This window comes from Microcebus murinus, chromosome 22, assembly GCF_040939455.1.
Source record: "Microcebus murinus isolate Inina chromosome 22, M.murinus_Inina_mat1.0, whole genome shotgun sequence".
NCBI classification, from domain to species: Eukaryota; Metazoa; Chordata; class Mammalia; order Primates; family Cheirogaleidae; genus Microcebus; species Microcebus murinus.
Window position 1 is genome coordinate 3,795,527 of NC_134125.1, and position 25,293 is coordinate 3,820,819.

General features: G+C 44.7%; 2 protein-coding genes across 3 annotated transcripts in view; one reads left to right on the plus strand and one right to left on the minus strand.

The window, feature by feature from the left end:
• Positions 1–25,293, minus strand: part of TMEM132B (transmembrane protein 132B) — a 309,468-nt gene that overhangs the window by 42,830 nt on the left and 241,345 nt on the right. The gene's annotated exons all lie outside the window — the stretch shown is intronic.
• UBC (ubiquitin C) overlaps positions 18,743–25,293 on the plus strand; it is a 423,461-nt gene continuing 416,910 nt past the window's right edge. The window contains exon 1 of the mRNA XM_075996441.1: positions 18,743–18,747. The gene's annotated coding sequence lies outside the window, so the exon portion shown is untranslated. The remainder of the gene's footprint in view (positions 18,748–25,293) is intronic.

Below are 25,293 nucleotides of genomic sequence, written 5' to 3' on the forward strand. Positions count from 1 at the left end.
AGAATAAACCTCCGTCGCTTTAAGCTATTAAAATTTAAGAGTTGCAAGTGAGTTTCCGGCATATTATTTTGACAGTGTACTCTCGGACTGAAGATAAAAATAACTGTAAACACATATTGAATTCTAGTTAGGTTTGTTTTCCACAGCAGTATGGGTTAGCAATCCTGAAAATTGCATTAGTATTCTAGGATGGAGCAAACAATATGTGGTGGATAATGAGAGCCAGGATTCTCACTGCTAGAAAAGAGAGTTTAAAAATGGAAAGGAGAAAGAGAGAGAACTCTGTAAATCATAAACGGGAAGTGCCTGCATGAGCTCCTGGGGGTGGAGGCGGATGAGTGCTTACATATGTATAAGGTGGGTGGGTGTGTACGTGTATATGTATATACGGTTTTTCCCTGCACTGACAGGGCTTAAGTACAGTGACAATCCTTTAGCAATCAACACACCTAGTACCCAGACTTTAACTCTGAACAGCTTTCTCCAATAAAACAGCTCCTTGGGGAAAGTCGGCTGATGTAAGTGCTGAAGCAAATAAAGTACAAGATCATGAGCCTAAATATCTTGTGGGGGCAGAAGATAACAAAGTACTCAAACAAATGTGCAAAGGACACAGGAGACGGAGTGAGGGGGGCACCCATGGCCAGTCTGGGACAATGTTAGCATCACAGTAAACAGTCATGGCAGTTATAAACTGTAGAATAAGCTTCTGAGTCTACCCTGCTATAAACAAACAAACAGGGGAGAAAGGAAGATTTATCCTTGGAGTAGGATCCCAACTATTAATAATAGATGTAGGCCGGGCGCTGTGGCTCACGCCTGTAATCCTAGCTCTTGGGAGGCCGAGGCGGGCGGATTGCTCGAGGTCAGGAGTTCAAAACCAGCCTGAGCGAGACCCCGTCTCTACTATAAATAGAAAGAAATTAATTGGCCAACTGATATATATATATAAAATTGGCCGGGCATGGTGGCGCATGCCTGTAGTCCCAGCTACCCGGGAGGCTGAGGCAGAAGGATCACTCGAGCCCAGGAGTTTGAGGTTGCTGTGAGCTAGGCTGACGCCACGGCACTCACTCTAGCCCGGGCAACAAAGCGAGACTCTGTCTCAAAAAAAAAAAAAAAACAAAACAAAAAAAAAAAAATAATAGATGTAAAAAGAGGTGATGAGATTAGCATACCATTTGGGGGGTTTTGGTGAAGGTATTTGGGAAGTGCATTTATTCAAACTCATAGATGTGACCAAAAAGAACAAACAAGGGTGCAACAGTGAAGACTCAGGATGTGGTACATGCCTAACAAACATAATTAATGACAACTAATTTTTCTTAAACATTTAGATAAGGTTCAGGCACTGTGCCCAGTGATTTACATGCATTATTTGTTCATAATAATGCACATTCATAATAATACACGGTGCAATATGTATTTACATCTGATAACAAGCAAAGCATTCAAGAAGAGTACCTGGTACACTGTAAGTACTGGATAAATATATTAGCTGGTTTTATTAATTTCTTGTTTAATCCCAAAACATTCCTATTGGAGGATTACCATTTTTATCCCCACTTCACAAATGAGGGAATTGAAGCGGAAAGTGTCCAGTCATTTGGCGGGAAGCGCATTGCTGCTCAACAACAGGGGCAGGAAGGGAGCGAAGGCTCTTTGACACCAGAGCCCCCACCCTGGCTGCTGGACTAGTTCTCTCAGCTCCTCGCCTGTAAAACGGACCCAGCAGTCCCACTGCTTTGCCTAACTCAAAAGAAAGCTTTAAGGAGAAAAGATAGATTGATACAGACTTTAATTTTTAAAAACCTTTAAAAAGATGTTTTATAAATGTGAAACTTCATCTTTAGCAGAAACAGCCAAGTAGCCGCAAAAGCCCAAGTGGAGACCACGTGTGGCTTCCGCCGAAGCCTGTGAGGTTCGGGACCACAACCCTGAGGCCTGGCAGCCTACATCCTCCGGTCCCTGGCACAGAAATGTCAGCCTCTCCGTAGGAATCTAATTCTGACCACATCTGGCTCTGACACACCTTGACTTCTGATTTTTACAGCTGCAAGGCAGATGCGGACCTCACTCAGAGATAAGCAGGGATGTTGGCTCCAATTTAAATAATGATTTTTCAATCCCAGTGTTGTGGATTATATAACTCTGAAACCGTCCCAGCTCCCCCTACACTTGGGGGCTATTTTTAGACTCTGATGATTTATTATCCATAAGGCAGTTAGTGATTTCAAAATTCAGCTCTTTATGAGTCTCTGAATAACACAAAGAAAGTTATTTCAAATAGGATGGCACTCGGAGAGTGCCAGTAAAATGCAGCTCCGTTAAAGGGCTGCCCTAATGTCTCCCAGGTGGCAATATCTGTAAGAGGCAAAGACTGCCTGGAAGGAGGTTCTATGAGCCGTCAGCCAGTGCCCGGGGGAGTCCAACAACCAGTAGCTCAGAGCGACAAAGTGCTCAGTGCTACTTCACTGGCAGGATCGGGGCTCGCTAGCAAGGATGATGGCTGTCCAGTGGTCATGACAAGCAAGGTTATCTCCACCGCTGGAACAACTGAATGCACGTAGGCGAGCCCCTACAGCTCTCTGTACACACGGAACTCCTGCAGGCAGTAGGGACTCCACCAGTTAAAGCCACAAGACTATAAACTCCATGCGGGCAGGGACCATGTTTCTTCTTCTCCATTTCCTCCCGCACTGCCTGGGGTGTAGTAAGATCCCACACGTGGCTGATGCAGGTAAAGCCCTTCAGTAGTGACGTAAGGCGCACCCACTGGAAACTTCCACATCCTCTCCCCATGGTAATGGCGACACGGTGACAAGTCACTGTTTAATACAAAACGAGCTGCCGCCCCGGCCACCATTGATTGGGCCAGATTTGAATGATGACCCCCACAGAGCTAATGAGCCTTTTCCTTAAATAATTCAGAATGGGGATTTCGGGACTCCAGCCTCTGTCTTCCCTTGACGCCCTGCACCTGAGCGCTAGGCGGGCATGGTAGGCCACTAGCAAGGGCACTGAACTGAGAGTCGAGAGACCTGGCTACTGCCACCAACTTCCCAGCAATAATCTCTTCTGTAAAGTGGGGTGATAACATGCAACCTATTAGCTTCCTGGGGATAGGAAGACGCTTTGGCAAAGCAATCATGATATTGCTGAGTGACTGGGGGCAGATGCCAGCCTGGGAACCCCCAGTAGAGCAGGGGTCACAACCCAGAGGCCCACAAAGGCCGAGCAGGTGATGGACATGAGCAGAGCGGCCCCCAGAGGCAGGTGCTACTATTGCACTCATTTCACAAAAGAGGAAACAGGATCAGGGTGACTAAGGTCACCCACCAGGTTGGTTGCCGAGCTGGGATTCACCCAACTTCAAAGCACAAGCTCTTAACCAACCCCGAGAGAACTTGGTGGGGGTCACACTGAGAAAGGACACAACTGCCGTGGCCAGAGAGGTTGGGGGCAAGTGTCACTGTTTTTACTTTGTTGGTACCTGAGTACTATTGTACCCTGCCATGGTGGATAAAAAAGTGTAGGAAACTTGAGTAAATTCCATCCATGGCTCAGTCTCTATATGTGATAGAGAGTAAGACAGAGGCAAAGTGAGACCAGGGTGCTCTGTTCGCACTCGGCACCCAGACTCCGTCTGCAGAGGCTGCAGGGGGCTGGCTTGGGAGCTGGGGTCTGTCAGGCAGCACATGGGGGGAGCAAGCCCCTGGCTCAGGGCCACAGGGGAGGAGCAGAGGGTTTCCCTGGGAGTGAGAGGGACAGTCAGACAGACAGACGAGACGCTGACGGGGGCAGAAAGCACACAGCCTGCAGAGGGGACAGAAAAACACACAAAAGCAGGCACAAGATGAGACACACACATTTAAACAAAGTTGGACAGACAGACAGACAGATGAAGCAGAGAGAAAAGCAGAGAACACTGAAGCTCAGAGACACAGAAAGGCAGAGTCACAGAGAAGTGTGAGAACGCGTGAGAGGGAGACGTGCAGAGGGCACGCAAGCTTAAACTCTGCTCTGGCCCCTCTGTGCTCTTGGTCTCTTTGCTGCCACCAACTCGGGCAGCTCCTGCTTATTCACACATCCCAGCTCCAACACCAAATAACCATCACGTGTGTTTTCTCTAATTCCTTCCTCTACCTAACCACCAGCACTCCCTCAATTATAACTGTAACCTGTTCAGAGTATCTCTTTGTTGTCTGGGGGAAAAAAAAATCTTCTCATCCGGCTTAAGCTAAATTAAAATTTAACACAGATTCTGGTTGCCATAGGACCAGCAAGCAAATGACACCTGTTCAAATGAAATCTAAACCTAAATTGACGGCACTGCTAAGAGAAACTCTCCCAGGGAAAAGCTCAGCGCTACTGAAACCCAAGCCCACGCCAATAACTCGATTTAAATGTGAATAAACCTTCCTGTATAGTTACTGTGAGCTGGCTGGTGCCTTGGTGACTGCAGTGAGTGGGGACAGCCTTGGCTGGAGGCTCCCGCACGTCCCCAGTCCTTTGGTCGGCCAAGGGTGGCAAGGGGAAAGAAAGAGGTTCCCGCCAGGGAAAGCTGACACTTAGGAGTTAATTGAAAAGCATAGGAACTACATTAATTGGGTATTGAGCAGGCGGGAGGGGGGAGGGGGCAGGTATATACATACAAAATGAGTGAGATGTGCACCATCTGGGGGATGGGCACGCTTGAAACTCAGACTTGTGGGGGGAGGGGAGTCAAGGGCACTATTTGAAACCTTAAAATTTGTACCCCCATAATATGCTGAAATTAAAAAAAAGCAATGGCATTGGAAAGGCAATATATGCAACCAAAATGTTTGCACCCCCATAATATTCTGAAATTTAAAACAAGAAAATAAATAAAAAGAAATAAAAAAAAAGCAAGGGCTTCAGATAAACAAACAAACAAAAAATACCAAGGAAAACCTGCAAGTCCCTAAGGGCCCTTAAGCTTGTCCCGTAAACCTGTTGAGCCTGCATGCAACCACTGTTACCATCCTGCAGCGCCCGTTAGTTCATTTTACTACTGAAATCTCTGCCTTGGGGAAAATTACAATATCATTAACATAACATGGGATAACACGGTGGATATACTGCACATGCTAAATATGTGTAGTCAGAAAAGACTCCATGCCACCTTTGCTAGAAATAATTTTTTTTAATTTACTTTTTAATTTTTTCCTTTTATTTCATTATATTATGGAGGTACAAATATTGTTAGGGTTACAAATATTGCCCCTGCCCCCCTCCCTCCCCCCGACGTGTCCAGTCCCCCGGTGGTGTGCACCAAACACGTTATGAAACCATACACCCCTTTCCTCCTCCCCCCTCCCGCCTGCCCACCACCCGATAAGAAGGTTTGTTATGTTTTTTCTTTTGACATTTTGGTTACATTGTATATCTTTGGCTCTCCCTAAGAAGGGTTAGAGTTATGCCCTTCACCTCCGAAGTGCTCGCCACATCCCTAAGATTGGGTGGTTCCCCCCCCAATCCCTGGTGAGCCTTGCCACCATTGAAAACCATAGTTTTAATCAGTCAGTGCCAATTTGATGGCGAGTAGATGTGGGGCCCATTTGCCATGTCTTGTGTCGCCTCGCTTTGGATAGAAATAAATTTAAGGCGCCACAGCAGCAGGCAGCGTGGATTTTACTCCCCAGAAAAGTCCTCTGCTGCCCAGGAGCAAACGCCCTGCGTCAGTAACCTCTAATCAGCTCGCTTAACTCGCCACGCTGGGCTTGCCCGAGCCATTCTTCCAGCGGTCCCCAGCCTTTTTAGCTCCAGGGACCATTTTCATGAAAGACAATTTTTCCGTGGCCCAAGGGGGTAGGGGGGGATGGTTTCGGGATGATTGGAGCACACTACACCTATTGTGCACTTTATTTCTATTATTATTACATTGTAATATATAGGGAAATAATTACACAACTCACCGTAGGTTGGGGACCCCTGCTTTAGTGTCTCAGAGCCATCTCAGTTTGGAAGGTAGTTTTTCTAAACCATCCCGGGATTTTCCCAGAACGAATGGATGGATGGATAGATGGATGGATAGGTTAGGGAGAAGGGGCAGTGGACGTACAGCAAGGGACCTGTGGGGGGGGAAGGAAAGGATGCAGTGACAGAAAGCAGATGAGTGGCTGCCAGGGCTGGTAGTGGGCAAAGGATTGGATACCAAGAGCCAAGAAGGGACTTTTCAGGATGGTAGAAAAGTTCCACATCTTGATTGTTGGTGGTGGTGTTGTCACTGCTCACACAACACAAACTCTAACATGGATGTGTTTTCCCGTATGTAAATTACACCTTGGGAAACAACAGAAAATTAGACCTCATTCTCTGTTCTTTACTGTGCTCCCAGTATCTGCAATTGAATATATTTGCTCAGAGGAAAGGAAAGAGAAGTGAAGGAGAAGGGACTCTACCTGGGCCCCACTACCAAAGACTGGTCCACAACTAACCCTATTTGGTGGAGAAACTGAGGTAGATACGGCTTCAGTCACTTTCTCATGGTGCAGTGCTGGTAAGTGTAACATGTTACTTTGGGGTAGATAAAACTCACACTTTCCTTAACCAGCCATGGGTGCCAAACTTTCCTCTCAATGTTCCTTCTACCTAGAAGAGCCAACGATGTGCTACAATAGCTCAGGGCTGGGCTTGCGGGGCCAGACCCCAAATCCCCAAATCCTGCCCTGCCACTTGGGAGAGTCATTTAAGCTCACTCTGACTCAGTTTCCTTATCTGTCAAATGTGATCAGGAACTATACCTGTGCCCCCCAAAGTGGCCGTGAGTATTCAGTAAGGTAAGGCACTTGGACACGGCCTAGCCCCAGAGTAGGTGCTCAGAAAAGGTTTCTCTTCATGGAAAACCCCAACTCATCCTTCAAGGTTCAAATATGCCCTCATAATGCTCTATAAACACCTGCTCTTAGTATATTGTATCATAGTTTGCATAGGAGTTTCTCAGATGCGTTTGTGTGTATAGTTTTGTGGGGGGTTTATTTTATTTTTTTTTAATTTCAGAATATGATGGGGCCACAAACATTTTGGTTATATGGATATTGCCTTTGCATTGCCCAAGCCAGAGCTACAAGCGTGCCCATCCCCCAGACAGTGCGTTCTGCACCCGTTAGTTATGAATTCACCCGTCCCCTCCACCCCCTCCCACCTGCCTGGCACCTGATGAATATTATTACTCCCACGTGTGCACCTACATGTTGATCGGTTAGTACCTATGTCTTCTGTATGCCCGGAGTCTAGCACAAGCCTAGAAGTATTAAGAATGATGGAAAAAGCTAAAAATACCAACATACTAGAGAAACTCACAGAGTCTACACAGAAAAGTATCCAATGCAGGTGAACTGCAGGGAGGGGAAGGCAGGATGTCCCACCCCTGAAAAGGCAGCATCCAAAGCCCTCCAATCCTGGGCCTGTTGAAGTCCCCTCAAAAACTAAAACTCGCCTCAGAGGACCTTGTCTAATGAAGAAACTTTAAAGAAAAATCTGTCTGTAAAGAAAAGAAGGCAGCCATCCTTACAAGAAAATCTGACAGAAAAACTACCCTTTTCTCCACTCAACACATTTTAGAATTTCTATCTCAAGAAAGACTGGAAGAAGGCAGCAAGAGGCAGAAGTCTACGAAAATTACATCCGATTCCGTTTTTCACACTGAAACTGCCAAGAGCAAACGTGTGATGTCAGTATTGAAGCCATTCCTCCAATCTGTTGGATGAATTATCCAAAGTCTTCCCCTTAATGTACATAAGTATTAAGATTAATATATACAACGGGCAGTTTGCTACACTGTTGTGACTCTAAGTAACTCCGCCGTGTTGCCCCAGCGTTGGTAGGCAGAGATTCAGGACTCAAATCAGTGCACCTGCTGGCTGCAAATCTGTTTCCGCCTTCACAGCAGTATTGCCTCAAATCCCACGGAATCCTTTCTCTGCCTGCGTTCGCGAGCACGTGAGCGGGCTTGTGTTAGTGTCCCGGGGCTGCTGTCACAAACGACCACAAACCTGGTGGCTCGAAACAACAGAAACTTATTCTCTCACAGTTCTGGAGGCAGAAGTCTGGAATCGGGGTATGGAAAGGCTCGAGGGAAGGAACTTTCCTTGCCTCCTCCAGCTTCTGGTGGCCACAGGTGTGGCAGCGGCTTATGGCAGCGTAGCTTCACCCCCTGCCTCCATCCTCACGTTGGCTTCTGCTCCATCCTTCCCCTCTGTGTGTCTTAAACCCGCCTCTCCTTTTGCCCATGAGGACAACAGTTACCGGATTTAGGCACCACCGTAAACCCAGGATGATCTCTGCTCAAGATCCTTAACTCCGCTGCTTTTCTCAAAGGATCAGCAGGCACACCGCATCCGGCTGTGTTTCACTTGACTGCACTTTGCGTATACTGAGTTTTTTTACAAATCAGAGGTTTGCGGCAACCCTGTATGGAGGAAATCTATTGCAGCCACTTTTCAACAGCCGCGTGCTCACTTCGTGCCTCCATGTCACATTCTGGTAATTCTCACAGTATTTCAAACTCTTTCATTATCATTGCATGTGTTCTCATGCTCTGCGATCAATGACATAGAATTCTAGATTTTCTAGATTTGTGGGGGATTTTGTGTGTGTGTGTGTGTGTTTAGTAAAGATATCATTTTATTGTCTCCTGACTTGCATGTTTCCAAAGAAAAATCAACTGACATTATCATCTTTGTTACCACATGCAACTTTTAAAATTTCTCAGCTGCAGTGAAATTTCACTGTAGAGAATATTTTATGGGCAATAATTTCTCATTCATGATCTGTAGAAGGGCACATAAAAATATCCAGATGTTAGTAGAAACACCGTAGAAGGAGTGTAACTATTTTCACCAGCCTTTTAAAAAAATGTGCTCAAAGTGTGAAGATTGGGCTGCACACCTGTGGCAGGATACCGACAAAAGCTGTGGGCAGGGACGTCACATGCTTTCTTGTCCTTGGAGGCTGCATCCTTTGGTCACAGTGAAACAGCCTGTCACCTCTGCCATCCCCTGAGACTTTAGCCATCTAAGTGCTCTAAGGGGAGAATTCCTAATTGCTAGGGGAACGACTCCTCTGATCCAAGACAACTGAGGTGGATAAGAAATTAAACTCGATTTCTTATAGCTCCATAACTATTTGGAGTTCTCAAGGACAGATACTAAGTTAAATGTTGCAAAGGATGTGCTGATAAATGTTTTAGAACATAACAATAATAATGACTTTTTAAGGGAGCAATCAACAAATCTTTTTGCAAGAATTTTTTTTGATTTCAAAATATTAAGGGAGTACACATGGTTTTAGGCTACATGGATTACTTCCGTAATGCTTGAGTCCTGGCTAAAGGTGTGCCCGTCACCCAAATAGTGTTCATTATACCCATTAGGTAGGTTTTCTTCCCCCTCTCCTTCTCCCCCTCCCTCCTGGTTGACTTCCATTGAGTTGTGCTTCCCTCTGTGCACAGGTGCACTCATCAGTTAGTTCTAATTTAATAGTGAGCACATGTGGTGTTTGTTTTTCCATTCTTTAGATACTTCATTTAGGAGAATGGTCTCTAGTTCCATCCAGACTGTTTCAAAAGATATCAATTCATCTTTTTTATGGCTGATTAGTACTCCATGGTATACATATACCACATTTTATTAATCCACTCATGAATTGATGGGCATTTGGGTTGATTCCACATCTTTGCAATTGTGAATTGTGCTGCAATAAACGTTTGAGTGCAGGTGTCTTTTTGATAACAAGTCTTTTTTTTCCTTGGGGTAAATACCCAATAGTGAGATTGCTAATTGAATGGTAGGTCTATGTTTACAATTTTTCTTATTACAATCAACCCCATTTTGACATTTTAATGTCTGAATTTCCCAGAGGGAACCACAGAACACTGGACCTGTTAGAGGTCTAATAATTCAGCTGCTCCAACCTCAATCAAGTTTTCCAACATTGTCCAGAATGATAGCATACAACACTGGCAAGGATGAGAAGCAAAGACACTCTACATGCTGCTAATGGGAATATGTATCTGGCAATATCATATGTAATGAACAATCCAAATACCACTGGATCCAGCAACCCCAATAATCAAGGTCTCTATAAAACATTATTTATTGCTACTGTTTGTAGCAAAAATGAAAAGAAGAAAGAAAGAAAGAAAAGGGGGAAAAGGAGACAACTAAATGTCTAACAAAAGGGGATATATTAAATAAAGTATGCCCATACTATTAAACATTATGTGGCTATCAATTATTTCACATTCTGTGGGTGACTGGTCACTGTGCATCTGTTATTCGATTTATGCACACCTGGCAAAGATGTAATTGTATCCGTTATCCCCTTGTCTCCCATTGACAAAACCACCTGACAAAAGAATGGACAGTCAAAAGATAGAATTGGCCAACAAAGATGAAAGTGCAGCAAAACAATTAAAAGTGATAATGGTGAAAGTAAATTAAAATTAAATGTAAATGGAGTTACAGAAAAATAGCTGACTGTGGGAATGTTGACACTACCACAATTCAAGGGACTACAGAGATGCAGCCAGAGGAATTTAACAAAGGTGAAGCTGTCAACATAAATTAGAAAAAAATGGTTATAAGTAAGAGGATGAAAAGCCCAAGAAACCTCACATTAAAGGAATTCTAGGAGACATTTCACAATATTGAAATGTAAAGGATAAAATGTCATAGGCTGATTCCAACTGGAAAGGGTATGACATCTGCCAACACATAAAGATGCTCACTCCGTATCCTAAGTTACACAGGGAGAAGGTGGCAAGCCCTGTTCAAACTACTATTGATAAGTTTTACAAAGAAATAAGACACTTTCATTCTCAACATTATTAATCTTTTAAATTACAGTATACTAAATAAATATTATAGTTATAATTTTTTTCATTTCCCTATATACTTATAATTTTTTATTTCAAAATATCAAGGGAGTACAAATGTTTCTGATACTAAATACATGGCTTGAGTCAGGGCTATAAATGTGCCCATCACCCGAATAGTGTTCACTGTACCCATTAGGTATGTTTTTGCCCTTCCCCTCCTTCTCCCCCACCCCCAGTTGCTTGATTTCCCATGACTTTTACTTTCCTCTGTGTACTTGTGTGCCCGTTGGTTAGTTCCAATTTATTAGAGAGTACATGCGGTATTTGTTTTTCCATTCTTGAAATGCTTCACTTAGGAGAATGGTCTCCAGTTCCTTCCAAATTGCTGCAAAAGGCATTAATTCATCCTTTTTATGGCTGAATAGTACTCCATGATATACATATACCACATTTTGAAAATCCAATCCTGAATCGATGGTCACTTGGGTTGATTCCACATCTCTGCTATTGTGAATTGTTCTGCAATAAACATTTGAGTACAGGTATCTTTTTAACAAAATGACTTCCTTTCCTTTGGGTAGATACCCAGTAGTGGGACTGTTGGATCTAATGCTAGGTCTACTTTTACATTTAAAAGCTTCTGCACAGCTAAGGAAATAACCAACAGAGCAAATAGACAACCTACAGAATGGGAGAAAATATTCATCATCTACACATTTCATAAAGGGCTAATATCTAGAAACTACAAAGAATTCAAACAAAGCAACAAGAAAAAAATTAACAACCCTATTTAGAAGCAGGCAAAAGACATGAACAGAAGTTTTTCAAAAGAAGATAAGCAAATGGCCAACAAACATATGAAAAAATGCTCAACATCGCTAATCATCAGGGAAATGCAAATTAAAACACCAATGCACTATCACCTTACTCTCATTAGGATGGCTTCTATTAAAAAGTCAAAAACCAATAGGTGCTGGCACATACACAGAGAGAAAAGATTGCTTATACGCTGTTGGTGGGGCTGCAAATTAGTACAACCCCTATGGAAAGCAGTGTGGAGATTTCTCAAAGTACTGAAAGTATACATTTATAATGCACTGCAAGAGAGTTCTTAATGTTCTGCCTAAACTTTTTAAAGGACACAGAACAATCACAGTTTTTCCCATTGATTATTAACATTGGACAGTTTCAGCTTACACATTTTTCTGGTGCCACACAACCATGTAAATTTAGAGCCACCTGTAATTAAAACAAAGCAATATTATGAAGTTACACTTGGATACTGCTGTCTGTCCAAGGCTTTGGAAAAGGACATGCCATTCTCTACTAAAAGGGGAGATTAGCAAATGTTAAAAAGTTGTTAAAAACACAGTAGAATCCAAGTCAGACTCCATTTTGATCTAATCAGAAATAGTAAAAGAGAATTAAAAGGAAATAATTTTCTCTCTTATATGATTCAGTTTTTATTTTTAGAATTTTAAGCATTCTATTTTTTATTACACCATCTGTACTTACTGGAGGACTCTATTTTGCTTCTTTCAATTTCAATAGATTTAGTGGGTACAAGTAGCTTTCTGGATACAGGGATGAATTGTGTAGTGGTGAAGTCAGGGCTTTTAGTGTTCGAGCACTGTGTTAACTCATCATACCTTCTGGGATAAGTCTCCCCCACCATGGTAAACCCTCAGCCCTCATAGCTTTCATCCTGCAAACTCCACCCCACTTGAACTGTGCGGGTGCCATGGTCACCCAAGCCTCCCTGGGGTATGAGCCCAACTGACCTGCTCAGACCCCACTACAGGCTCTCATGACACCCTGATTGGTCAATGGAGCACTTGCAGTTGTGATCACATGATCAGAAGTGTCCTTGGTTGCTTCACTCGGCCTTCCCTGTCATATATAGGGAAGAGGCTCCTTGTTCCTTTTGCTCCCTGGCATCCCACAGGCTGAGCCCTGGGACTAGTGTCTAACGAGTACTCATTCAACATGTGTTAAATGTTGCTGAATGAATTGCTGCTCGGGGCTACTGCAGGAAATAGTACATTCCCTAAAGGGTATTCAGTGCAGAAAAGCTATGCTTAGTCTATAAAGAACCTATGCAAATTAGAAAATGGTGCCTCTTCCATTCCTTGCAAATTTGTCATAATATATCAACTTGGGTAGAACAAGGCACTTTCTTGCCATCTGCTATACAACTGTACTACTAAATGCCCAAATCTACAATGTCTACGATGTAAAATGACATTACCTTAGACATGCCCCTGGGCAGTGCACCACCTGTGCAACCTTACTTGGCAGTCCTGAGTGTGTTCAGACATGCTCAGGCTGGGAGGCCACTTAATGAGAGGAGAACCTGACCTGCTGCAGCCAGCCTGGATCACCCTGTGCCCCTATCCTGACCTCTTGTGCAGGGACATGCCCATCGCTCCCCATGCAATTGGAGTGGCCTCAACTACTGACACGTTTCAGATTCCAAGATCACAAAAATGGATTTCAAATGAAACAAAATTAAGCAATGAAGCTACTGATATAGCAGTTTATCCACATCATGAAGTTAAACTATTGTCCCCAAAACAGACACACGGCATACCTTGAACAGAAATAAAACAGTGACATTCTGGGACAAGTGAGCTGAGCAAAGGGAGGGAGCCCCCTCCGGTGGGGTGAGGGCCTGGGCAGGGCCCAGGAGCGTGATGGGGTGGCTTTTACATGAGTGACTTTTGTTTTTCCTTCAAAGGGATTGCATCATACGCTGACTCCCTGGGGAATTGCAGGTGCTGCTTTGCCCAGATTACAGCTGCAAATCATGATGCCACTGGGAAGTGGTTAGACGGTAGAGCAAGGCTAAGGCAGCCCCACCTCTGCCCTCCCCAAACCTCAGACCACAGGTCACCCCCTCTCTTCCATCTCTGCCAAAAAAAAAAAAAAAAACGTTCAGTTGTTCGCAGTGACCAGTGAGCCTTCAGGGACCAAGCAGCCTGTGCTAACCCTGGGAAAGAACACAAGCTGGGATCTTTTCCTCATTTGCAATTCTGCGGGAAGCAACAGCTATTCAACATTTTCATCAGGAGCTTAGAGTCAGCTACAAATACAGGGCCATGATCTAATAACATAATCATTATTTTTTCCTCATATTCATCTGTGAAGAAAATTATACAGGTTATTTTATCAGATGGCGTTTTAAATGAGCTTGAGGACTCACAGGTAATGCACAGTGGAAGGAGCTATTACCGAGAGGAATTCAGGAGAAATTGAGAGATGATTTCTTCTTGGTGGGGAGGAGGCTGGGGCAGGAGAAACAGAAAGAAATCATTTGTTCCCTTGTGGTGATGAGACAATGAGAAGAGACTGTCCTCAGCCTAGCACGGAAGAGATCGCATGTATTCCTGCTTCTGTCCTTGTGCCCCCCCCCACCCAGTAATGTACCCAGGTTCGACCCTTGGCCCCAGAAGACAGATGAGTGACCTGTGCCACAGAACCCCCCAGCTCATCAGCCATGGCCTAAAGGAGAATAAATGACTGTTGTACTGTTCTGAGCCACTGAATTCTAGGGTACTTTAGTATGCAAAAGTATCAAACCAAAACAACTGCAAAATAAAAAACGAAAGAGCCAAAAGGTTAAAAGATAAAATATGACCATCATGTTGTTGAAAAGCAAGATAGATGCAGAGAAAAGAAACAGAAATAGGTTGTCAAAACTTGTCTCTAGGCAGTAGAAGGAAAGATTATTTTTATTTTTTGCTTCTTTACAAATGTCTATGTTTAACAGATTTTCTACAATGAGAAAAAAAATATTTTTGAAAAAATTGAAACTGTTTGCCTGACTCAATTTCCTCATCATTTGTATGGAAGAAACACGAAGAGGTTTCAAAATATGCTAGAAAAGTGGTGCTTGGCGGGAAAGAAATAGGATCTGGGGTCAAAAGCCCCTGGCTTGGTTTCCATCCCTCACACCCACAAACACACAACCCCTGGTCTGCCTACAAGATACTTCTCTGAGCTGCCAAGTAGTCAAATGAGGTCAAGGTACCTAACAGGGTTGCTGTAAGAACTGCGTGTGGAAAATGTATACAGAAAGGCCATTTCATGATCAGTCAAATCAGAGCAACTCGACATGTAAGAATATGCACTTTGAACTCGCTCCTCTAGTGAGACTGAAACCACCAAAGAACCACCAGCTTAATTTATCAAGAGTTTTAAAAAGAAGTGGTGTGTTACTGCTCTTAGATACATTTAATACTTTAATCAGCTTAAGGAAAATTATTCTTTCATTCCCTAAAAAGTAGCCCAAAAGTGTCCTGGGGAAGCTTATTTAAACAGAAAGAGCAAAAAATTTGGTGATGGGAAAATTACTATCACTTTAGAGCTATGTTAACACGTATGTTAACACATAACCGTATGTGGTGATGTATCCGAGTCCAGTCGGGAGACAGAAACCACACCAGTAACTTTATCAGGAAATTTTAAAGATAAGAATCACTAATTATTAACTAATAAAAGACAAGTAACTACTAAATGAGATTTTTTTAAAAAAAGAACTTTAAAGAATACAGGAATAGCAAATGGAAGAAGCAGATACTACCTCCAGGGCTAAGGGGAGCACCTTCCCCCTGGGCTGAAACTGGGAGCTCGGGAGAGGGTGCGGCTGCAGGCCCCTGAGGGGTGGAGAAGTGTGGGGGGTGTCCTGGGCCAGTGCTGGTGCCCGGCTGGTGAGCAGAGTCTGGGATCTGGGGTCAAAGGCCCCTGGCTTGGTTTGAGCTCACTGGACAATGAGCAGCACAGGGTCTTTGCACGCTGCTGGAAGCTATGCCACAGGCACACACACACACACACACACACACACACACACACACACACACTGAAATCAGGGGGAAAAGCCCCTTCCCCTGCTACACCTTGCACCGTCCCTCCAGCAGACTCTACTGGAGAAGCCCAGTACTGCACCGGCTGAGGAAGGAGAAATGTTTGCAGGGCCCCGCTGCAAGACCACAGAGCAGGGAGAGAAGGGTGGAGTCCAAGCTGACCGACCATAAACCGACAACTTGTGCACAGTGCTTGTTCTAGAAGGTTGAGAGGATCTGTACTCAGAATTTCCCGTCATACCCTACAATACTATTCACGGTGTTAATTCTCCCTCCTCCTCCTAGGTGTTCTAAATCTATGATCAAAGAACAGCTAACGTATTCGAAGAGGTTTGTTAAACGGTTACCATTTTTAATTTTAGCAGAATGGGAGGAGGTGAAGACAGAGAAGTTAAGTAATGTGCTTAACATCACACGACAAACCAGGAATAAGCCAAAAAATAAAATCTGTCTCCCCGGCCAGTGCTATGTGTGTCTCCCATAGCTCCTTTCAGTCTAGACAACTGAATGAGGGAGTACGTCTGAAAGATTATAGAAAGCTTTGTGCTGTGTTCCCAGTGAGCACAGAGCTGAAATTCACTTTCAAGGAGGGAACCACTTGCATGTTTTCTACCTTCCCTCCTCAGTAGAGCGGGAACAGGCACAATTACCTCCCACTTATCATGCCACAAACGAGCAGCTTCCCAAAGAGCCCCTTAACACACACAGCAGTGTCTGAGAGGGAAGCTGGTTTCCCGAGACCTCGGCGTGTGGGTGGGTCGGGCAGAGCCAGGGCTGCAGACTCCCTGAGAATCATTAGCCTTCATTAGTGCTGAAGATGAACCTGATAAATGCTTGGCAGCTGTTCCAACACACTGCTTGTTATCAGAACAAGCACAGTTTATCTCCACTGTGATAAACACTGTGTCACAACAGCTGACACAGTCTGTCCTGTGAAGTGACATTTTCAAATGTAGCTGATATCAAATATTTTATTCTTAGGAAACTTCCTTGGGGCCAATCATTTCCTATTGCTAAAGGCAACTTCAGAGGGGATCTCAGATGACAATGAATATAGCAAATTATCAATACTTTATTTCTAATTCATGATACCCTCCAGAATCCTCAAGTTATTTTTTCACAGGGCGGCACAAGAAGCTAGCTCAGGGGCTCCCCATCAAGAGGGTTAGGGTTAGGGTTGTAATCCTAGGAAGCACTTGTCCTTCCACTTCCTAACAACCCCCCACCTCCTTCCCAGCGTAAGCCACCCCCACGCCTTGCCTGGACCTTTGCAATAACCTCCAGTCTCGTAACCCTCAGTCCACTTCCCACACAGCAGCCAGGCTTCCAGGTTACTTCTCAAACATAAATCAAAAAACCAGAAATTACATATGACTTCATTGATATAAAGTTCTAGAAAAGGCGAAACGGTAGTGCCAGAAAGACAATGTTCGACTGGGGCTGGGATTGAGGATGGAGATTTCTTACCAAAAGCAAATGACACGTGGGAGCTTTGCAGGCGATGGAAACGTTCTGCATCTGTATTGCAGTGGTGGTTACACAGCTACGTGCACTCGCTAAAACTCCTCCAACTACACACTTAACAAGGGTTAACTGAACTACGTGTAAGTTATGTCTCATAAAAGCTGCTAACAAAATGAAATACCCTTTTCCCAATCTGCCGAAAACGTTACAAGCCAGGACTCTTCGGTGAAAGCTGCAAGAGAAAGAAGTGCACACGTATGGGCTTAACCAAAACCCGGTCACCCATGACTCCTGCAGCGAAAGTCACAATTGCGACTTCTGTGTGACTGGGCGCAGGGACTCACGGAACCCACCAGGAGCCTGCTCTCCTCATCCCCGCCTCTGCGTCCTTTCTGAGGATTTCACTCCTAGGCAGCCTCTCCCTGCATGGTGGCAAGACCGCAGCTGGAAGCTCCGCCAAAACTGCCAGCGAAAGACCGAGGACTGACGGTCACGGAACCAGCGTCTTACTCCAGTGGCTACTCATGAGCCACTCACAGGGGTCAGGGAGATGCAATACGCTGATTGGCTGAAACAGGCTGGCGTCAGCACCAAACCTCACGCCTGTGTGCCGGGGAAGGGTGTTTCCCCTAAAGAATATCGAGGTGTTGCGACAAGAGGAAGAGAGAATCCACGCGGGTCAGGCAAAGACAGTGGAAATCCATTCTGGTCTGTGTTCTGGTCGAGCGACGAAGAGCCTCTGCACTCTGCCCTATTCTAAGGATGTATCCTAAATGAGCTGTGGATTTTTGTGGCCCCAAGAGCTACAGAGGACACCAGAGGGCTCATTGCAGCTGTGTGTGATAGTCTGCAGTGTGCGCAGCAAGCACGGTGCACAGTGGTCTCTGACTCACTTTATTTATAGGACCATTAACCTCGGACAGCAAGTCACATGCACAGTCCCCGACACAGTTCAGCAACCTCAGGGTCACCCTATTTCCACTAACACGGAGCCCCTCCCCTTGTGATCACGGTGCCCTCACAGTCCTGGAGATCATGGTTACTCAGTATTAGGTAATCTCCCCCCCTGCATAAGCCATGCCTCCAGTTTACAGTCTCTGAGTCATGGAACCATTTGACCCACAGGGTGATCAATTCAAACCTGGGTTCTGTTTTCCCAGGGCCCCGGCATTGATTTCTATCCTATTCTGGAAAGACAAGGACATTGCTAGATATTCAACACTTACTATATTGCTTCATACTCACAGCACCACAAAGATGTCTGCATAATCCCCCACTTGTTGGCCTTGCATAGAAGGTGCCCACACCCTATACCCGCTAGTCCTCTGACATCACCTCTACCACCCTCCACTTTGCTCATTTTGATCACATGTGGCCTCCTTGCCATGACAAGCTGACCGCTGGTTGGGTGCAGAGGGTGGCATGGATAGGCGAGGTAAAGTCTGAAATGCAGAGAAGTGAGGCTTATGGTGAATGTCTCTTTGCCCATTTTCCCCCCTTGTGATGTGGGCACTTTCATTAGCATCCCTTAGAGGAACAGCTCATTTTTCCAGACTGTAATGAACGTGGTACATGGGGAGCTGGGGGATGAACCCACCTCACAGCTCCATGGATGGGGCGCTGGACCTGGGCCACCCAAGCAACCTCTTCTACCTCCCTGGACACAGTGCTTGTTCCGGGTTAAAACAAATGACTTGGGCCAAGCCGATGAGACTTAAATCTGGGACTAGAGTTGAAGGTATTTTCAAAGCGCTACAGTCGCCGCTGGGTGTCTGCAGGGGATTGGACTTGAGAGATGCTCAAGTCTCTTGCAGAAAATGACATATTTGCACATAACCTATGCACAGCCACCTGTACAGTTTAAATCATCTCTACATTATTTATAATATTTAATACAATGTAAATACCATGTAAATAGTTGTTATATTGAATTTTTAAATTTGTACTATTTTTTGTTGTTGTATTGGTTTTTTTGTCCCATATTTTCCATCCACAGTTGGTTGAATCCACGAATGCAGAACTAGGGAGGTGGAAGGCAGACTGCACCGTCAGATAACTGAAATTCTAGGCTGCAAGGACAGCGGGGTCAGCGTGTGAAGACAGACTGTCTGCATTTCTGAGAAAAGTAGAGTCCAGAAATGGATAAAACCATATCTGGGTCCCTGGATGCAGCTGTGCCTGAGGCCCAGCTGTCCCCGGACTGTTACACGCAACTGAAATAACTGACTGCCTGGGGCCCATGTTCTGAAATCACGTATACCGACAGGCAACTGTACATGTGCATGCTGAAAATACTCAAAAAGAAGAAAAAATGAGTCTCGTATTGGTAATATGGTATTTTTAATCTAGGTTTTAAGAACATGCACATTTACTTATTGCTGTTCTTTCAGGATGATCTCTCATCTCAGATCCTTAATGTGCTGACATCTGCAAAGCCCCCTTTGCCACGTAAGGAAACATATTCATAGGTTCTGGGAATTAGGATGTGGGCATCTTTGGAGGGCCATTATCCTGCCTTCCATAGAATAATATGGGATACAGGCTTTCACCTATGGTGTGACTTATTAGGTTATTAAACATGAAATGTCTGATTTCCTTAAGTGCTAATTTTGACAGTTGATACCTGACATTTCACTTTGACACTTCCAGTTTCATGTTTATTGTGAAGGTACATCCTCATCCTTTCAAACACACGTGTTGGCTTGTGATTATCTTTCAAGCTTTTTTTAGAGCAATATTTGTAAAACCATGGATAAGCCAAAAATTCATGTTATTTTTGAATGTAAGTTCCATCATGAAACCAATGTAGCACAGACAGCTCAAAATGCCAATGAAGTGTTTGGGAAGGAGGTGGCTAATGAACATATAGTATGTTAATGAATTGAGAAGTTCCATTATGATGATTTTATTCTTGAAAATGAGTCCCATGGGCAACCTGAGACCAAGGTACATAATGATGAGCTGAAAGCTGTAGTGGAAGCGAATCTATCTCAACCTACGTGTGAATTAGAAGCAAGGTTTGACATTACTATTCCAAGACTATTGGACCATTTGAAACAAATTGGCAAAGTAAAGAAGCTGGACAGATGGGTTCTGCATGAATTAAACGAGTGTCAGAGAAATCATCTTAAAGCTTGCCTTTCTCTGCTGTCATGACATAAGGCAAATAATTTCTATATCATATTGTTACATGTGATGAAAAATGGATTCTTTTTGACAATTGCAAGCATTCAGCACAATGGCTGGATAAAGATGAAGTGCCAAAACAGAATATTCATCAAACAAAAAAAGCTAATGGTGTATGTTTGGTGGTCCAGTGCTGGTATTATCCACTATGGCTTCATGAAACCTAGTCAATCGATTACAGCAGATGTCTACTGCAACCAACTGGATGAAATGATGAGGATGCTTGTGATTAAGCAGCCAAGATTGGTCAATCCTCTTGCAAAACAACACTCAACTACATGTTGCACAAACAATGCTACTTAAACTACAAAAGCTGGACTTGGAAACTCTCTGTCATCCACCATATTCACCAGTCCTTGCACAACCATCACTTCTTCCAGGCTTTGGACCACTTCTTGCAAGGAAAAATATCCAATTCTCAACAAGCTGTGGAAAACGCCTTTCTCAATTTCATCGCCACTTGCTCTCACCCTTCCATCTGCAAGATCCCCTCCTCAGTAGAGAGTGTGCAACCTTATAACCGTCACCTGCCAAAGGTGGACATTTCCCAGAGTCCAAGGTGGTTCTGGGGAAAATGGGAAAGATGGGAAGGTCTGCTCCAAGGTCTACATGCTCTGGCTCCTCTTCTGTCTCAGAAAACAGTCCTGCAGCTTCTCTGGCTGAGTCTCAATAAATAAAGGCACGATTACCACACCCAAAGATGTCACTGTCTAAGCTTGGTCTTTAATCGTGGGAGAGAATCCTTCCTCCTTCATTAAAAAAATCCACAAAAAAGTAGAATTCTGTTCCTAGGCAGAAACCCTTTGCTGACACCCCTGAAGGCGAGAACCGAGCCTCCCTCGTCCGACGCCATCTCCAGCCCGGTGCCGGCACACAGACCCCCTCAGGGCATGGAGGGGAACAGCTGCCAAAGGGCCCCTTGAATCCCGACAGCAGTGCACAGGCCACCGAGCATTTGGGGACTTACAGTTCAACATCGTGGGCTGAAAACTTGGCTTATCTCATTTTCCCTCTCAAGATTTCATTAAAATGGAACTAAAGGAATAAAAAGGTGGAAAGCTCTTAACAAAAAGGGCCCATCGGTGACAAGAGAGACCAGTCTTTTCCGGAACAGCAGTGTAAGAAGCAAGTGGGAACGTTTAATATAGAACTCAAGTAATGAATTAATATTAAAGTGGAGGCATCAGATTCTACTAACAAATATAAACGTAATAAAATTTGACTTCTAGTGGGCGCAACACAGATATATACACATAGCTAGTAAATGTCGAAGCAGTGTAAAGTGGGAAGAAGTGTGCTATTTATTCACCTGTCAGGGAAGGGGGTCAGTACCAGCACTGTCCAATGGAACTTTACTCACTAGGTGTGAAATATTTTCATCTGTGCTGTTGAATACAGTAGCCACACACAAAAAAAGAGAAAGAATACAGTAGCCATTAATGCCATGTGGCTACTGCGGCACTTGAAAAGTGGCTAGTGCAGCTGAAAAACTAAATTTCAAATTTAATATTAATTATTTTTATTTAAATAGCCACATGGAGCTAGTGGCCGCCATGTTGGAAGCTCAGGTTCTATATCAAAGTGAAATTGTGGCACCTAAAACAGCTGTAATGTTGGCAGCAATAGTAATCATAGAAATGAAGTAATGGCTCCAATCATTGATTTGTTTTTACCATTAACTTTTCCCCCTAATCATGGCAAAGTGTTTTTTAAAAACATTATTTCTTGTAGCGATTGTTTTTTGAAATTTAGACGTTTCACCTTCGATTCTTCATCTTCTCTTAAATATAAGTGAAAAGGAGGGACTTGACATTTTTAAAAGCCCGCATGCGGAGTATGTTCTCACAGTAAAATGTGTGTCCAGCCAGCCACCTCTCCGCACATGGGGACTTCGACTAGCCATGTGGAATGATGATTCTCTAATGTTACTGACGGTCATAGAGGGGTTACCGAGATTTTGATTTTTCCCTATGTTATTTAAAAATGTTACAATGAGCATGCAACATTTTAAATAAAAACAATAAAGCCTTTTAGGATTTTGGCTGAGGGCATGGACCCCTTTCCAGGCTGTCAGGTGCCAGGTGTCAGGTGTTGTGCTCAGCAGGGGGCGGGACTGCAGGAGGAGCCTTCCTTGACTCACACCTGGGGAAACCATAATCCCTAGAAGTCAAAGGTCGTGAGGAATCAGGGAGTTAATTGGAGAGAGGGAGGGGCGAGGGGCAGGTGTTCAGGGAGCCTCCTGGGGGTAGGGGAGGACGCAGGGCAGGTGTGGCCACAACCTGGTCTGTCAGCGCCATCTAGTGGGCAAACCGGGGACTGTCACCCATGATTCCCTTCCCTGGGAAAAGAAGTTAAAACCCATCAAAAACGCCATCTTGACCATTGGCAAAATTAAAGCCATGCAGAAAAAGGTTTGCTAGGCTCTGCCATACACTATGCCAAAAAAAAAAAAAGTGTTTAGGAACATTTCCTGGCTGTTTTTCTCAGGGTAGGCTGACACACAGCCGGTGTGTCCTGGGGAGGGGCGGGCTCTAATAATTGTTTACAAGCTGCATCTATTCCGGTGGGTCGGTGGCCATGCCACCCCTGTTATTAAATATGTTGGATTTCACCACTCTTCTTAAGGATTTCCCCTTTAAGCAAAAATTTTTTTAAAAAACCTTCAACATGTATGATCGTTACTTGTCATGTAACGATCACTGTGCATGTACTGCTTCATGTCGTCCTCACGCTAACTCAATAGGGCCATTCCAGTAGGAACTGTATTGCCCTTTTTGCAGGTAGGATAACTCAGGTAGACCGTGTTGAAGGTCGCATAGCTTTGAGTGAGGTCAGATTTGAACTAAGGCAGCCTAACTTTTCTGAAGCACACACATGTCCACACTTCCGCAGCTGTGAAGAGGCTACCCCTTTCTGACCACAGCACAGAGCATGGCAAAGTGACTTGTTGGCAGAGACCCTAGTTTGCCACTTGGAGGGGGGCAACTTGAAGTCAAAGTGCTCACAGACAGTTTGCATCTCCACAGCTCCCAACTGCGATAAATAATCTAGTTCACCTGTCAACAGTGAGGTTTTCTTCTTAAATTAGTGTCTGCGAATACAGCTCCCTGATTATTTCACTACCTGTAAGGGGATGTAAAGCAGCCACCTAAAATCCTGCACATAATCACTCCCAGTTTTGCCATTCAGGGTTCGCCCAACAAATCAGAACAATCCAGAGCAGAAGTCTCTGACGGACGTGCCGCGCCACTGTGAGCCGGGTCATAAATATTAACGCTATTGACAGAGCTTTTAAAAATTTGTCAGGTTGCGTCCCTGCCATTGAAGCGCCCAGAATTCCACCATTTTGTTCCTCTGACTGACAACCATCGGTCTCTTTCCTGAACTTGCTCAGCTGGGTCTGTTTTTCCCTTTTACCTTCAGAAATTATACATCAGCAAAGGTTTCCCCAAATAGATGCAGGTCAGCTGAACCAAACATCTTAATGGGCTTTTTCCCTTCTGTTCCACTTAGCTGACCCCAGTTCACTCTCCAAGAGTAATCCTTTTACGTTGGTTTTTTTTGTTGTTTGTTTGTTTTGTTTTGTTTTTTATGTAAGTTAAGAAACAGCGTAGCATCTAAATCCAGCTACGGGGCCACTGCGGAGATAGGTTTATTAAACAGTTTCATCGGCAGCTAACCCCTAACTTTGGGTAGTTTATTCGAGGTGCTGGGAACCCCACAAGTGAGGCACCCACTCTGCAACAAGTGAGTACAATGGCATTTACAAAGCACGTGGCTTCCATCTTGGCCAACAAGGATGGTTATTTGTGGCCACTGGTAAAGTGTACCCACTGGACACACATTCTCCTTGACAATTTGAAATTGGTCCTTTCGGCTGTGAGGGAGTGGGTCAATCAGGTGACGCCATGTGTCTATGACCATGACCAAGGTTGTGACTGTTTGCAAGAACACCAGCTCGTTCTGGTGTACACATAACTGCCTTGGGGTTGTGACTGTTTGCAAGAACACCAGCTCGTTCTGGTATACACATGACTGCCTTGGGTTTCTCCTGGACGCCAGGTACTAAATGTTGTGTGTGGTTCCCAGTGGTAATTATGCTGACAAACTCCGGGGGTGGGGAGAGTTGTGGGGAGCACAGCCCTTCTGGATAGGCTTGGGAAGTCAGGGTTCCACAAAAATGTCTTTCAAAGATGGTAGACGCTCTTTCTTGTCCTGATAAGCAGGGTCTAGTCGACACCACTGAATGTGACTGTCCTGTAGCTGAGTTAAGGACTGAAGATGTCACAGCCCGTTAGAGTTGTCATCCCCACCCTCAGTCCTCACTGCACATGTGGGGGGTGTAGTGACCCGGCTCCCTCCCCCCCATCTAGGTTGGCAGGTCCGTGGCATATGTGTAGACACTCTGCTTCCTGCATCTACAGTGGCCTAGTGTCCCCCCAAAATTCATGTCTACCCAGAACCTCAGAATGTGTCCTTATTTGGACATAAAGTTTTTGCAAGTATAATTAGTTTAAAGGAGGTCATGCTGGATTAGAATGGACCCTAAAAGCAGTGGCTGCTGTCCTTATAAGCAGGAGTCCCCAATCCCTAGGGCCACAGCCTACGGGGAGACAGGCCACGTACCACCCCCCGAGCTCACTGCCACCCCCTGCCCATACTCCATGGAAAAATCATCTTCCGTGAAACTTAGGGACTGGGCTGCACAGCAAGAGGTGAGAGAGCAAAGCTTCATCTGTGTTGACAGCCGCTCCCCATTGCTAGCATCTCCGCCTGGGCTCCGCATCCCCACCCCATCCCCCGGTCCGTGGAAATATTGTCTTCCATGAAACTGGTCCCTGCTGCCAAAAAGGTTGGGGACCACTGCTCATAGGAGAGGACACAGAGACACACATGTGACGACAGGGGCAGAGATGAGTGCAAGTGGCCACAGGCTAG